This window comes from Bos mutus, chromosome X (assembly GCF_027580195.1).
Source record: "Bos mutus isolate GX-2022 chromosome X, NWIPB_WYAK_1.1, whole genome shotgun sequence".
In the NCBI taxonomy this organism is placed as follows: domain Eukaryota; kingdom Metazoa; phylum Chordata; class Mammalia; order Artiodactyla; family Bovidae; genus Bos; species Bos mutus.
In genome coordinates, this window is record NC_091646.1 from 129,840,633 (window position 1) to 129,854,485 (window position 13,853).

The window sequence follows — 13,853 nt, forward strand, 5'->3', positions numbered from 1 at the left end:
CTTTGCGACCCCATGGACTGTAGTCCATGGATTTCTCTAGGCCAGAAGACTGGAGTCGGTAGCCTTTCCCTTTCTCCAGGGGACCTTCCCAACCCAGGGATCGAACCCAGGTCTCCCTCATTGCAGGCGGATTCTTTACCAGCTGAGCCAGACCAGCTGCAAAAACCGGCCACGCTGGGGCGTAGGAGGGAGCGAGGATTTCCACCACTTTTCCATACTTTAAAAATGACTGGCATCTGCCAAGCCATCAAAACATACAAAAGAAGCCTTTCTCCTCGTCCCGTTCGGTTCGGAATTTCCAAGCAGCTCCCGACGAGCAGCTAGCGATGGCAAGCCAGAGAGGGCCAGGTTTGGCTGCGCGGCTACTCGAGAGTGTGCGGTAGCCGAGGGCCGACGTCCCCGTAGAGCCGAGCGCGGTAATGATGTCAACTTGTTATTTACTTTCCAAATCTGAATGACTGAGCAAGGCGAAAGGAGAAATCAATCAACCGCAATGTGACCCTACAGGCGGAAAAAAACGCAGCGCTCCCACCAGCGGGCGGTGGGGGGAGGGGAAGCACGTGTAACCGGGGCAGAGTTGCATCAGGCGCGCTTGCCTGCCCGGGTTTTCTGTTGCATAGCCTTTTTTTTTTTTTTTTTTCCGATTGCATGAAAAGACCTCAGCCTCAGTCCTCACAAGCCCTAGGAGCCCGGGAGCCAGGCCGGGCAGGCTGGAGGCAAGGCCCCGCCACGTCCTTTTGTGTGTGTGTGTGTGTGTCTGTGTGTGTGGTGGGGGGTGGGGAGAGGCTTGAATGGTAACCGGTAGAAAAGAAGGGCAAAATCTATTCTGCTGATTCACAATTATGGAGACCGTGTAAGTGTCTTTTTTTTTTTTTTATTGCTGTGCTCGAATAATGGTGCAGTCACCGTCGTTTTAAATCATTGACGTTTTACAGCAATATTCGGCAACGTCATTTTGAGGCCGCCTTTTGGAATGGAGGATCAGCCCCTTAAAAAAAAAGTCACCTCGCCTCCCCTCCCCACACGGTCAGGAACAACAAACGGCCCAGTGTCCCAGAAAGGAGCAAGCGAGGTTACAGTGCAAGATGCTGAGTGTCCTGGGCTCTTTAGGGCAAAAAAAAAAAAACCCCAAAAACCCTCGTTAGGCACTAAAGGGAGGGGCCGGCTTCCTTGAAAATATTCGCCAAAGCAGACATCCAAGGTGCTGGGGTGCTTGTGCAGCGCGCGCGTGTTTGTTTCCGCGAATTCAGGTCACGGGTGGTGGGCAGTTGTCACCAACCCGGAGGGGGCGAAAGCAACCTGGGGCCTTGGGTTCACCAGGTCTGGGCCGAGTCAGCAAACAGCTTTGCAAACGTCCTAGGTTCTGCAGCCTGCGGCTGGAGGTGGGGGTGGGGACGTGCGAGAAGGCCCCAGGGTCCCGGTTCCACCACCACGCTCCCCCCGAAACCCCGGCCTGGAGCCCCCCCCCACCCTAGGTCCTGGCGTCCACCCCAGTACGTCTTGAGTTTCTTTTTCCCCAGGCGCCTTCCCTGCTAGGGATTTTTGCAAAGGTGGAGGCTTCACTGGAGCCCCCACTTTTGGGGGGAAGGGGAAGAGACCGCGCGGGGATGGGGGGGATGGCCTCTCGGCCGGCGACTTGGAGGGGGCTGGCACCCTCAGGCAGGTTAGGGGAGGGGGGGTTCATCTTTGAGCTGGGGGAGGGTAACACAGCAGTGGCCCTGTCTCCCTGCCCCCCTCCCCCCCCCTCCCCGAGACCACGGGGGTGGCGACCCGGTTCCTTTCCCCTCCTGGATAATGGGTTTGGGACTGGGTGGGGGGTAGGTCCGAATTTTCTGATGCGCCCCCCACCCCCACCCCCGATGGAGGCCTCGGGGTTGGGACAAGGTTCGCAGAGAGGAGGGAAGAAGCCCGGGTTCCCCTCACCCACCCCAGGCGTGGCAGGGAGGGGGGAGCTGGGGGAGGGGGGGTGAGGGACAGGGTAGGGTCGGAGGGTCCCCCTCCGCGGGGGAGGGGCTGGACTGGGAAGCAGGTCTACCGCCCCCCTAGAGGCCATGGGGGAGGGGCCCGGGCTCTTACCGCCTGCACCGTGGGGGAAGGGCAGGCCGGGGTGTGTGGGGGAGGGGGCAGACTGGAGGCCGTGGGGGAGGGGTGCTGGCCTGGACGCGGCCCCTTTGGGCGTGGGGGAGGGTCTGCGGGGTGGGGAGGGGGTACGCGGGTGGGGGGAGGTTGCAGAGGACCCGGGCTCCCCTCCCCCGGCGGTGGGGGAGGGGGCGGGCTGGGGGTCCTGGGGGAGGGGCTGGCCTGGGACGAGGCCTCTTTGGGGGTGGGGGAGGGTGCAGGGGCCCCGGGGTCCCCTTTCCCTGCGGCGGGGTCGGGCGCAGGCTGGGGGCCGTGGGGGTGGGCGATGGGGAGGCCCCGGGTGGGGGAGCGCGCAAGGGCCCCGGGCGGTGGGGGAGGGCGCAGGCTGGGGGCTGTGGAGGGTGATGGGGGGAGGGCGATGGGGCGTCCCGGGTCGGGGAGCGCGCTGGGGCCCCGGGCTCCCCTCCCCCGGCGGCGGCGGCGGCGGGGGCGGGCGCAGGCTGGGGGCGGCGCCCAGGGCCGTCCTCCCGGCCGGGGTCGGCGTTCCGGCGGCCGCTCCCCAGCGGAGGTCACTGGCCGCGCCGGTCCCTCCCGCGTCCCGCCCTCTCCCGCCGCCGCCGTTTTCCCCCCCTCCCCGCCCGCCCCGTCCTCCGCGCTCGGGAGCGAGGAGCCGCCCGCGCCCCCGCCCGCCGCCGCCGCCGCCGCAGCGCCCTCGCCGCCATTCGGCACCCGAAACTTTCCAGCGCCCGCGCGTCTCGGGGACTCGGCGGCGGCGGGGACGCGGGCGCGGGGCGGGGCGGCCCGGGGCGGCGCGCGGCGGCTTCGGGCGCCGGGCCCTCGGCTGCCGCGGCGCGGCCCGGGCTCGGCGGCGGCGGCGGCGGCCGGCGGGGCGCAGGCTTGGAGCGGCGGCGCCGGACACAAGTTGCGCGGCTCAGGGCGAGGTAAGTGTGCGCGCGGGGCTCGGCCCGGGCCGGGCGCGCTGCGGAAACTTCTCTCGCTCAGGGTAGGGGTGAGGCCCGGGCCCGGCTCATTCCCGCCCTCTGAGGGGGTCAGGCCGGCCGGCCGCCCGCTCGGGTACCCCCGTCTCTGGTAGGGGGGTGGGGGTGCGGTGGAGGGAGGGGGCCCAGCTTCCCCAAGTGTCCCCCGGGGATCGGGCTGGGGTGTTGCGCGCGCTCCCTGCAGGCTGAACAATACCCCGATGGGGCCGCTCCCCCAAAGTGGTGCCGGCGCGTCGGGGGTTGGAGGGGCGGGCGGAGACTGGAGCTGGGGGTAAGGGGAGGCTTCTTTGTTTTGGGGAGGGGGAGGTGATCGGTAAGTTTTGGCGAGGGGGGTGGGGGTAGGGAGCGCTCCGTTGGTCCCTCCCGGTGCCGCTTTTGTCTTCCGGGCCCGGGGCTGGCTGGACGAACCTGCGCGGCCGCGGGGACCCCCCCCCATGGGGGAGGGGAGTCCCATTCATCGCCCCCCCCCCGGGGGGGGGGCGCTGGCCGGGACCCCGGGGGGCGCGCCGCGGCGGCGCGCGCAGGGCGCAGAGTGGCGGGCGAGGCGGCGCGGGCCCGCGGCGGTTCAGTTTCTGCGGCGCGGAAACTGTCAGGAAGTGGGGAGCTCCCCCCAACTTGCGCCCCACCCTCCCAGCCCGGCCCGTAGCGAGGAAAACAGGGTGGGGACCACTTGGGTGGGTGGGGGTGGGCGTCCCTGGGCGATCTACAGAGCGCGCCCTGGAGGGGGGGGTGGCTGTAGACCTGTTGCGCCTGGTCTAGGGGGAGGGGTGCCCCGAGATCCGCGTGCCAGGCGGTGCTTCCTTCTCCCCACCCCCTACCCCGCCACCCTCCCGAGGGGACCTCGCCCACGGCGGTGGGGGTGGCCAGTGCTCGGAATGGAGTGGGGCGCGCCATCGTTTGGTCGGGGGCCACCGGAGGTCGCCGGGGACTGTGACACTTGGGGGTCGCTAAAGGGCTCCCCCCCCCACCCCCGGGCGCTGCGACTTCACGTGCGTTGCCCGTGCGCGGCAAGACCCGCGACCGGGATGGTTTTAGGGCACAGCCTGGCCTTCCTCCGAGTCCACTGCAAATTCCACGAAGTTAAAAAGTCCGAGGTGTGTTGTTGTTGTTGTTGATTTTTTTCCCCCTCCTGTCGCCGATGTTGTAGCGTGGAACCGCCGAGGAAATAGAAATCTGTCTTCTCTATTCCTTTTGTCGCGGTTTGGGTTCTTGCTTGGCTTTATCACATACGGCTTGAACTGACTTCTTGAATGTTTTTCTATCCAGACGCGCCGCCTGAGCCCCTGGGTTAACCTGGAAGGCGAGGGGCGGGACTCCAGTCTGGGTTGGGGAGCGAGGGGGTGGTGATGGCGGGGGAGGCTCGGGTTAAGTCCAGCCTGATCGGTGGCCTCGGGGGTAGCAGATGGTGGAAGGACTTCTGGGAAGTTTAGTCATTCCTAGAAAAGACGCGATTGGGTGGGGGTGGGGGAGATGGTGATTATGGAAACCATTGATACTTGAAGACGCTTTTCACGTGAAAGGGATGTTCAGATATCTCAGATGTACTGCAGATTGCTTGGAAAACCACCCAGCTGGATAACGAATCCGGAAATGAAAGCTGGAAGTCCCATCCCTTGACCCACGTCTTAAAATGGCCCCTGAAGGATCATTCCGTGTGAAGTTCCTTAAGTGAACACACACCTGTGGAACAGCCCGTGAAGACTCTAAGGTGTTTTTTATTTGGTGCTGTGCAAAGCAAGGAGGTTGGCTCTGCTTTTTTTCCAGGGCTTAGTCACTCCAGGTATTATCAGCACCACCCCCCCATCATTGAAATTTCACCCCTGGAGCCTGAGTCTTGCCCCTCCTGCATGTTGGGGTGTTTTAGTTAAAGTGCGTGCAGTCAACCCCCTTTGAACCAGAGGAGCCTCAGTGTTCTCACTGGTGATGACTTCCTGAATGTACCTGGGTGGGAGGTTTGTAGGTTTCAGTGCTAGGTGGCCAAAGACGGGTATAGAGCCCCTGAGTCCAGCTCCGAGGGGACACGTAAAACTGCTTTTGCTGGAAAAGCAACCTTTGTCCCCGTCTGGCCTGAACTAGTGAAACAGCCCACCCTGACGTCCTGCTCCGCCATTGACCTTGAAGTCCTGCCAGCTTTGCGAGCGTCGTTTGCTATATGTGCAAAAATAAAAACGGGAACCGAGATCACGGCACTCATTGGATGGTGCAGGAGCAGAGAGGAGGAACCGTTATGTGTAAGTTTTTTTGAAAACGTCGAGTTTGCCTGTAAATTTTCACTGTTGCTCCGGCGCGGATAAATTCATCGTCCTTTGGTTACTCAAATGCCACGCGCTGAGGATTTTACAGGCGCTTAACGCCCTGTGAAGACACTGACTTTGCTCATCTATGGTGGAGGGAAGATTGATTCTGGAAACCCAGCTCTGAAGCTTGGTGTTATTTTGTCTTCCTGTGTTGACATGGGGTGAATGTTCCCATTTGGAGACAAACTTGTTCAATTACAGAAACACACACTTTTTCTCCCCCACACAGAATCTTAGATTGAACTCTCTTTTTCTATATATAAAACCCTAGATTTCTCAACAGAAATCATGAAAGGTCAATCATAGTGGCCTTGTTTTACCCATAGCTTAATTATCTGGGGTGGTATCCACTGCCCACCTGGGCATATTTAGATTCCAGTTGATTAAAATTCATTTATTAGTGGTGGTTTTACTAAAATGCCCAGTTCTGTTGTTTCAGGGCTTTGTCCATAATTCAGATACTCAATAGATGTGTTTGGGGGTCACCAGTATAGAACTTGAAGAAGGTCCAGTTTGGGAGCGGTGCTCTGTAGTTGGGCTTCCTTGGTGGCTCAGTGGTGAAGAATCCGCTTGGAATGCAGGAGACTGGAGTTCGATCCCTGAGTTGGGAACATCCCCTGGGGGAGGAAATGGCAACCCACTCCAGTATTCTTGCCTGGAGAATCGCATGGTCAGAGGAGCCTGGTGGGCTACAGTCCACGGGGTTGCAAAGAGTTGGACATGACTGAAGTGATTTATCACACACGCACTCTATATTTACTACAAGTAAGGATCTGTAAAGAAACCAGTAAAGAGTTAGCCTGCTCCTTGTGGAAGGAGGGGAGAGGCTGTAAGAGTTTTAGACAGTTACTGGTTAGTCAGTTCAGTTGCTCAGTCTTGTCCGACTCTTTGCGACCCCATAAACCGCAGCACGCCAGGCCTCTCTGTCCATCACCAACTCCCGCAGTTCACCCAAACCCATGTCCATCGAGTCGGTGATGCCATCCAACCATCTCAACTTCTGTAGTCCCCTTCTCCTCCTGGCCTCAATCTTCCCCAGCATCAGGGTCTTTTCCAATGAGTCAGTTCTTCGCATCAGGTGGCCAACGTAGACCTTAAAAAAGATTTCAGCTAGCAAGTCACCTGGGAAAGTGATTTCAGTGAGATCGACAGCTGTGGTTTTAAGGTTGAGGTGGTGTGGATCATTTCTGAATTAGAAAACCGGGACTCCAAGCTGGAGTTTTCTTGAGGATTCAACTTCGGAAAAAGGGTGTGCGTCAGTTTCCCCTTCTGGAAAAAAGCCAGTCCCCACGTTGCCGGCCCGAGTCTGTTGTGGCCAACATCCCTTGGGGTCTCAAGGTATTGCTAACAGTGTGGCCCCATGTAGCTGATTGAGAGAACATATCTGATACGCCCCCCCCTTCTCCCCCACCCCAAGCCAAGTTTATGTTCTAAGTTTTAACGTCCTGAGGGCAAACTCTTCTGTATCAAGCAGGCTGACAAGGAATCCTCCCTACAGATGAGACTTCACAACGGTCAGTGTGTTTTTAACAAGTGGCTGAATGGTGCCCGTTTCCTGTACACCGGTCTCTGCACAGGATGGTGAATTCCTTATGATGTGTTCTTTGCATAATCTTTTTTTTTTTTTTTTTTCTTTTAATAGCCACGGATTAGAAATTTCATGTGTAAATCAGGAGGGGGGCGGGAAACCCAGTTTTGCTTCTGGGAGAGAGGTGACTTCCCAGATGGCCCCTTTGTGCCATTTGTCTTTAGTCTTGCTTTCATCTCAAGAGCTGTCAGCCTTTGAGACACCTCAAATCTTTGGTGACTTAGGGATAGTCACGATTATTTTGCTTGCAGAGTGGCAAAATGGGTTCCAGCCGGGGGAAGCCAGACCCAGAGAAGGCATCTCCCCTAGGTCCTGAGCATCAGGAATTCATAGCCTCCCTCAGTGACCTATTGGGAAGGAGGGCTCCTCACGCCAACTCTGGGGATGCCCCCTCGCCCAGCTCTTGTCCGGGAGCACCGCCAGGTCTGACCGGCGCCAGGGACCAGCCCGATCGCACTGCCCTGTGAAATGAGGCCCCCCAGGTGTTGCCTCCTGTTTCTCCTTTAGAAAAGTACGTGACCTGCAGTAATAAGCTGTTCCTCTCTCAGCACCCGAGACACTTAAAAAATATAGTTCAATCGGGAGGCAAGACTCAAGTCGTTCTGTAAACATGCTTAAGTGGAAAAGATGATAAACCTTTTTTTTTTTTTTTCCCATAACTATTTTTAGCGTGAAGGAAATAACTGGACACCAGTTGTCCCCTCGGGGCTGGCCCTCTGTGGCCCTCTCCCCCCATCCATCCTTCCCATGGGGCTGGACCAAACGGATAGGCCTGGCCATATCACCAGTCAAAACCAAAAGAAAAGCTGGATGTGTGAAGGGACAGACGGACGGAGTCCACTTGTTTTTTTAAAGGGAAGGGAAGGGGAGAAAGCAAGTTTAAAACCTCGGGGGAAGGGTGGCGGGAAATGCAGGCGGTCACGAATGTGCTCCCCAGAAACTTGATCCAGGGTGGTTGTAAGCTCACAGAGGGGATGGCCTCCTGCAAGCCCTCTTGTGTGAGATCATCGCCATCAAATATTTCTTGGGAATCTTCTGCCAGACGGAAGGATGCAGGTGTGAAGTGGAAGCCATTGAAAACAATTTACTTGGAACAAACATAGACTTGGAAACAGAGGGGAAATTATTTCTGTCTTAACATCGAAAGTTGGGTACCACTTCCATGGGTCTGGTTTGCTCTTGGTGGGTGGAAAGGAGCCATGAAGCATTGGCTCACAGGTTGAGGACAAAGAGAAGCAGAGGGAAGACTATTTCTATCTTCCGCAGGAAGTTGGGTACCACTTCCATGGGTCTGGTTAGCTCTTGGTGGGCGGAAGGGAGCCATGAAGCTTTGGCTCGCAGGTTGAAGAGAAAAGTTTTAGCAGGTGAAGGTAGAGGAGATAGTTGCATATGGAAACAGTGTCCTCAGCGTTTGAACGCGGGAAGCTCATCATCCACTCGCAGTCCTCAGTTCAGGCACTTTCGTCCCCTACGGTGTTTGGCAGCGTCTGGAGACATCTGCGGTGGTCATGTGTCGGGGGGTGAGGGGACGGTGGTCTCCTGCTGGGCCCACGGATGTTGAGTCCCCTCTCACGGTGCTCCGTGGTACAGAGCCGCCCCCAAAGAAGGACCCAGCGCCGTGAGTCTTGAGTCCTGTTTTGGTCTGGGGGTCAGTGGGCTGGTGGGACCAGGTAGGCATTGGGTGCTGTGGTCCTCGCAGGCCGTTTTAGGATGCTTTAGAAGGAAGGGAAGACAAGTGAACAGGAGGAGGTGGCCAGCTGGATGGCCTTTGGGGACCACAGAAGCTGGAGGGGCTTGGGGGGCTAGAATGTGTTTACCCCCAGTTCAGCCCCGGCTCTGTCTTCAACTTTTCAGAGCCCTCGAGGCTTTGCACCCCTGCGCTGGGCTCCTTCCTGTGGGTTTTGCTGATGTCACTGCAGATTTGCCCAGGTTTCGCTCTCAGTCAGCTTCTGGGGACTTTGGGCATTTATTGGGGTGGGGGGGAACCTAGCACCTGTCTGCTGATTTCAGACCCTCACAGGGCCCAGGGCCGTGTGGGTTAACCTGGACTGGGCGGGGGAGGCTGACCTCCACCGCTGGGGGTGCTCCGGAGGGCGGGGGCATGGGGTCCCCTACTTGCAGGATTCAGGCTGGGTCCCCTCCTGTGACTAGTGGATTAGTGGACAAGGGCTGGGAAGCCGCAGGGCTGTGGACCTGCAGTGGGTGGGTGGGGGTCAGCTGTGGCACCCAGAGTCTGGTCCCTGTGTGCACTGGGGTCCCCCGGAGCCAGCCTGAAGCGCCTTCCTCTGGGAGCCCCAGGGGAGCGCCAGGCACACCCAGGTTGGGGGCCTTGTGAGGTCCTGGTGGTCCTGGGGTCCTGGGGGTCTTGGGGCAGGGCTCTGAAGAAAATCTGGTTTGAGGCCAGCTCACCATGCACTGACGTCGCCTTTGGGCATATCAGTGACCTCCCCTGGCCTTAGTTTTCTCATGGCGAGAGAGAGAGACACAGAGAGAAAATCAAATTTATTTCTCAGGCTTGTTGTGTTAACAGACAGGGTTATCATCGTGCTTGGAGCCCGGTGTGCTTATGTCTTATTCTCTGAAGTTGGGAGTGCCTGGGGATGCATCCAATAATAACAAGAATACTATGTCTTTCTTGGTTCCGGTGGTCTCCAGCAATTGCCTGCTTGCTTTCCTTGTCTTTTTCTCTCCTCTTGAGCTAAATTTCAGGGCTGGCATATGCTCGTGCACACACACACACAGATACATGCTATATATAGACACATATATACTCTCTGTGTTTCCCAGATTTACTATATGATGGAGTTTGAATTTCTGCCTGCTGAAATGTCTGTAACCAGCACCACCAGAATCAGGGTGAAAAGTGAAAGGGAAGTTGCTCAGTTGTGTCCGACTCTCTGCGACCCCATGGACTGCAGCATGCTAGGCCTCCCTGTCCATCATCAACTCCCAGAGATTACTTAGACTCCTGTCCATCGAGTTGGTGATGCCGTCCAGCCATCTCATCTTCTGTCGTCCCTTTTTCCTCCCGCCTTCAATCATTCTTTCCCAACATCAGGGTCTTTTCACATGAGTCAGTTCTTCGCACAAGGTGGTCAAAAGTATTGGAGTTTCAGCTTCAACATCAGTCCTTCCAATGAACACTCAGGACTGATCTCCTTTAGGATGGACTGGTTGGATCTCCTTGCAGTCCAAGGGACTCTCAAGAGTCTTCTGCAACACCACAGTTCAAAAGCATCAATTCTTCGGCGCTCAGCCTTCTTCACAGTCCAACTCTCACATCCATACATGACCACAGGAAAAACCATAGCCTTGACTAGATGGACCTTTGTGGGCAAAGTAATGTCTCTGCTCTTGAATATACTGTCTAGGTTGGTCATAACTTTCCTTCCAAGGAGTACATCATGCTAAATTCCGGGCTGGATAAAACACAAAGTGAAATAAAGATTGCTGAAGAAATATCAATAGCTTCACGTGACACCACCTTTATGGCAGAAAGCAAAGAGGAAGTGAAGACCCTCTTGATGAAAGTGAAAGAGGATATTGAAAAAGCTGGTTTAAAACTCAACCTTCAGAAAACTAGAATCATGGCATCACTTCATGGCAAATAGATTGGGAAACAGTAGAAACAGTGGCAGACTTTATTTTTTTGGGCTCCAAAATCATTGCAGATGGTGACTGCGCCATGATATTAGAAGATGCTTGTTCCTTGGAAGAAAAGTTCTGACCAACCTAGACAGAGTATTAAAAAGCAGAGACATTACTTTGTTGACAAACGTTCATCTAGTCAAAGCTGTGGTTTTCCCAGTAATCATGTATGGATGTGAGAGTTGGACCATAAAGAGAGCTGAGTGCCTAAGAATTGATGCTTTTGAACTGTGGTCTTGGAGAAGACTCTTGAGAGTCCCTTGGACTGCAAGGAGATCCAACCAGTCCATCCTAAAGGAGATCAGTCCTGAATATTCATCAGAAGGACTGATGCTGAAGCTGAAACTCCGATACCTTGGCTACCTCATGTGAAGAGCTGACTCCTTGGAAAAGACCCTGATGCTGGGAAAGATTGAAGGCGGGAGGAGAAGGGGATGACAGAGGATGAGATGGTTGGATGGCCTCACCGACTTGATGGACACGAGTTTGAGCAAGCTCCAGGAGTTGGTGATGGGACAGGGAGGCCTGGCGTGCTGCAGTCCATGGGGTCGCAGAGTCAGATGGATGTGACTGAGCTAGTTAACTGAACACTTGGGCCAGTGTGTTTTCCTGAGAATCATTCTGCACCATGCATATGATCAAAAGCAAGGGAAAACCACACTTAGAGCTTCTTAATACTTAATTCTTAATACTGAAGAGATCATAGTGATAAAATGTTAGGTGTCTTGTGGTCTAGTTGCCTGAGATTTAGTCTCTTCCTATGCCGGGCAGTCCTTGCTGCGAGGTCAGTTGAGGTGGGACATTTTTTGGGGAGCCGCGTTCAGACTTTCCCAGCAGTCCCGTGGAGAGACATTGAATATGTCCTGTATATTCGTAGCTCATGTCTTGAGTTTCAAAAACTGGACTTGCCTTTTCGAGGCAGTGGTTTTTCCCAGTGGGTTAATACCAGGGCCATAAGGCAGGCTAAAAATACCCACTTGTGCTGGCATTCGCTTGTCGTAGCAATAAAATTCCTACAGCTGTGTTTCTCTGTGGTTGCTGACCTACATTCTACCTTGGGTCGTCATTTCACTGTCTGTAATCAAGTGAGACATGGCATGTTCTCTTAGGACAAGCCTTTGCCTGATGTTTTGGCCAGGTGAGTCCAGCCTTGGGCTTGTGTTGAAGTCACTGACCCTGTGTGTGTCCTCACCTGTAGCGTTGAAGGCGTTAAGGAGCTAGCCGTGAAGCCTCTCGAACGTCTCGTGTGTGCGGATTCTAATATGGAAAAGGAAGCCTGCTTCACTGTTGACGATAGCTTTTTTTTTTTTTTTTAATTGATTGCAGTTTTTTGGCTGTGATGGGTCTTTGTTGCTTCACGCAGGCTTTCTCTTGTTCCGGCGAGCAGGGTCTAATCTTCACGGCAGTGCTTAAGTTTCTCGTTGCGGTGGCGTCTCTTGTGGCAGAGTACGGGCTCTGTGGCGCTTGGGTGTCGGCAGTTGCAGCTCAGGGGCTCAGCGCTTGTAGCCCTCGGGCTTAGTTGCACTGTGGCCTGAGGGATCTTCCCTGGCCAGAGATGGAACCCTTTTCCCTTCCATCGCAAGGCAGATTCTTAACCGTTGGTCCACCAGGGAAGCTCTTGTCTTTTTTTTTTTTTAAACACTATAGGTTACGGTTTCAGTTCAGTTGAGTTGCTCAGTCGTGTCCGACTCTTTGCGACCGCACGGACTGCAGCACGCCAGGCCTCCCTGTCCATCACCTACTTTCGGAGGGCACCCAAACCCATGTCTGTTGAGTCGGTGATGCCATCCAACCATCTCACCCTCTGTCGTCCCCTTCTCCCGCCCTCAATCTTTTCCAGCATCAGGGTCTTTTCCAATGAGTCAGTTCTTCCCATCAGGTGGCCGGAGTATTGGAGCTTAAACCTCAGTCCTTCCAATGAATATTCAGGACTGATTTCCTTTAGGATGGACTGGTTGGATCTCCTTGCAGTCCAAGGGACTCTCAAGAGTCTTCTCCACCACCACAGTTCAAAAGCATCTATTCTTTGGCACTCAGCTTTCTTTATGGTTCAACCCTCACATCCATACGTGACTGCTGGAGAAATCATAGCTTTGACTAGATGGACCTTTGTTGGCAAAGTGATGTCTCTGCTTTTTAACATGCTGTCTAGGTTGGTCATAGGAGCAAGTGTCTTAATTTCATGGCTGCAGTCACCATCTGCAGTGATTTTGGAGCCCGCGAAAACAAAGTCTGTCACTGTTCCCATTATTTCCCCATCTATTTGCCATGAAGTGATGGGACTGGATGCCATGATCTTTGTGTTTTGAACGTTGAGTTAACGGTGGTTTAAATCAACTAGCAGTTTGGGAGAACTGTGTGTCATGCTTTGTCATATTTCCCATGATTGAAATAGGCAGTCCTCAACATTGCTAAGTCAGTTGCCTACTTAGAAAAAAAAAAGCCCTGTAGCATTTCAGAGGACACTTTGGGCTGTGAGTTGCCTCCAAATAATTCTTAGGTGTGGTGTTGTCTTCTGATCTCGCGAGACCCTGTGAAAGACGCAGAAATGATGCTCAGGGCAAAATTCACAGTGTTTATTCTTGTGAAGAGTGTCTCTTGCCTGGAATTCCTGTCATTTATTCCTGTCCTGGTGTGTGTAGCTGGAATGCTAAAAAGGATGCATGAGAGATCTCTTTATTTACTTCTCTTGAGCCCAAAGATGACCCCGAATAGCCATCCCCTGCTGCTGCTGCTGCTAAGTTGCTTCAGTCGTGTCTGACTCTGTGCGACCCCATAGACGGCAGCCCACCAGGCTCCCCGTCGCTGGAATTCTCCAGGCAAGAACACTGGAGTGGGTTGCCATTTCCTTCTCCAATGCATGAAAGTGAAAAGTGAAAGTGAATCCGTTGTATCCGACTCTTCGCGACCCCATGGACTGCAGCCTATCAGGCTCCTCCGCCCATGGGATTTTCCAGGCAAGAGTACTGGAGTGGGGTGCCATTGTCTTCTCTGAGCCATCCCCTAGCACTTTGCTTTCTGGAACAGTTGCCACCAACCTGCCCCATCTATCCTATCCCCCACCCGTTTCCCCCCCGCCCCTCACCTCCTCCACCAATGCGATCAGCCTCCCTGTTTTACTCCAAGACGTTGAAGACTTCTGTGACCCGGAGAGTCAGCCTCGTCCATGTTGGAGCAATCCATGTACAGAGACGGCCGTTCTTGTCTTGGAGAGCTGGACTCGTAACTGTTACAGACTTGCCC

At 55.2% G+C, this 13,853-nt stretch overlaps 1 protein-coding gene across 4 annotated transcripts in view; it reads left to right on the top strand.

Annotated features, from left to right (window-relative positions):
- The first annotated feature begins 2,882 nt into the window (after positions 1 to 2,882).
- The window catches only part of LOC102285105 (transducin beta like 1 X-linked), a 252,846-nt gene continuing 241,875 nt past the window's right edge, over positions 2,883 to 13,853 (top strand). For all 4 annotated transcript variants that reach the window (XM_070366068.1, XM_070366070.1, XM_070366069.1 and 1 more), the window contains exon 1: positions 2,883 to 3,020. The gene's annotated coding sequence lies outside the window, so the exon portion shown is untranslated. The remainder of the gene's footprint in view (positions 3,021 to 13,853) is intronic.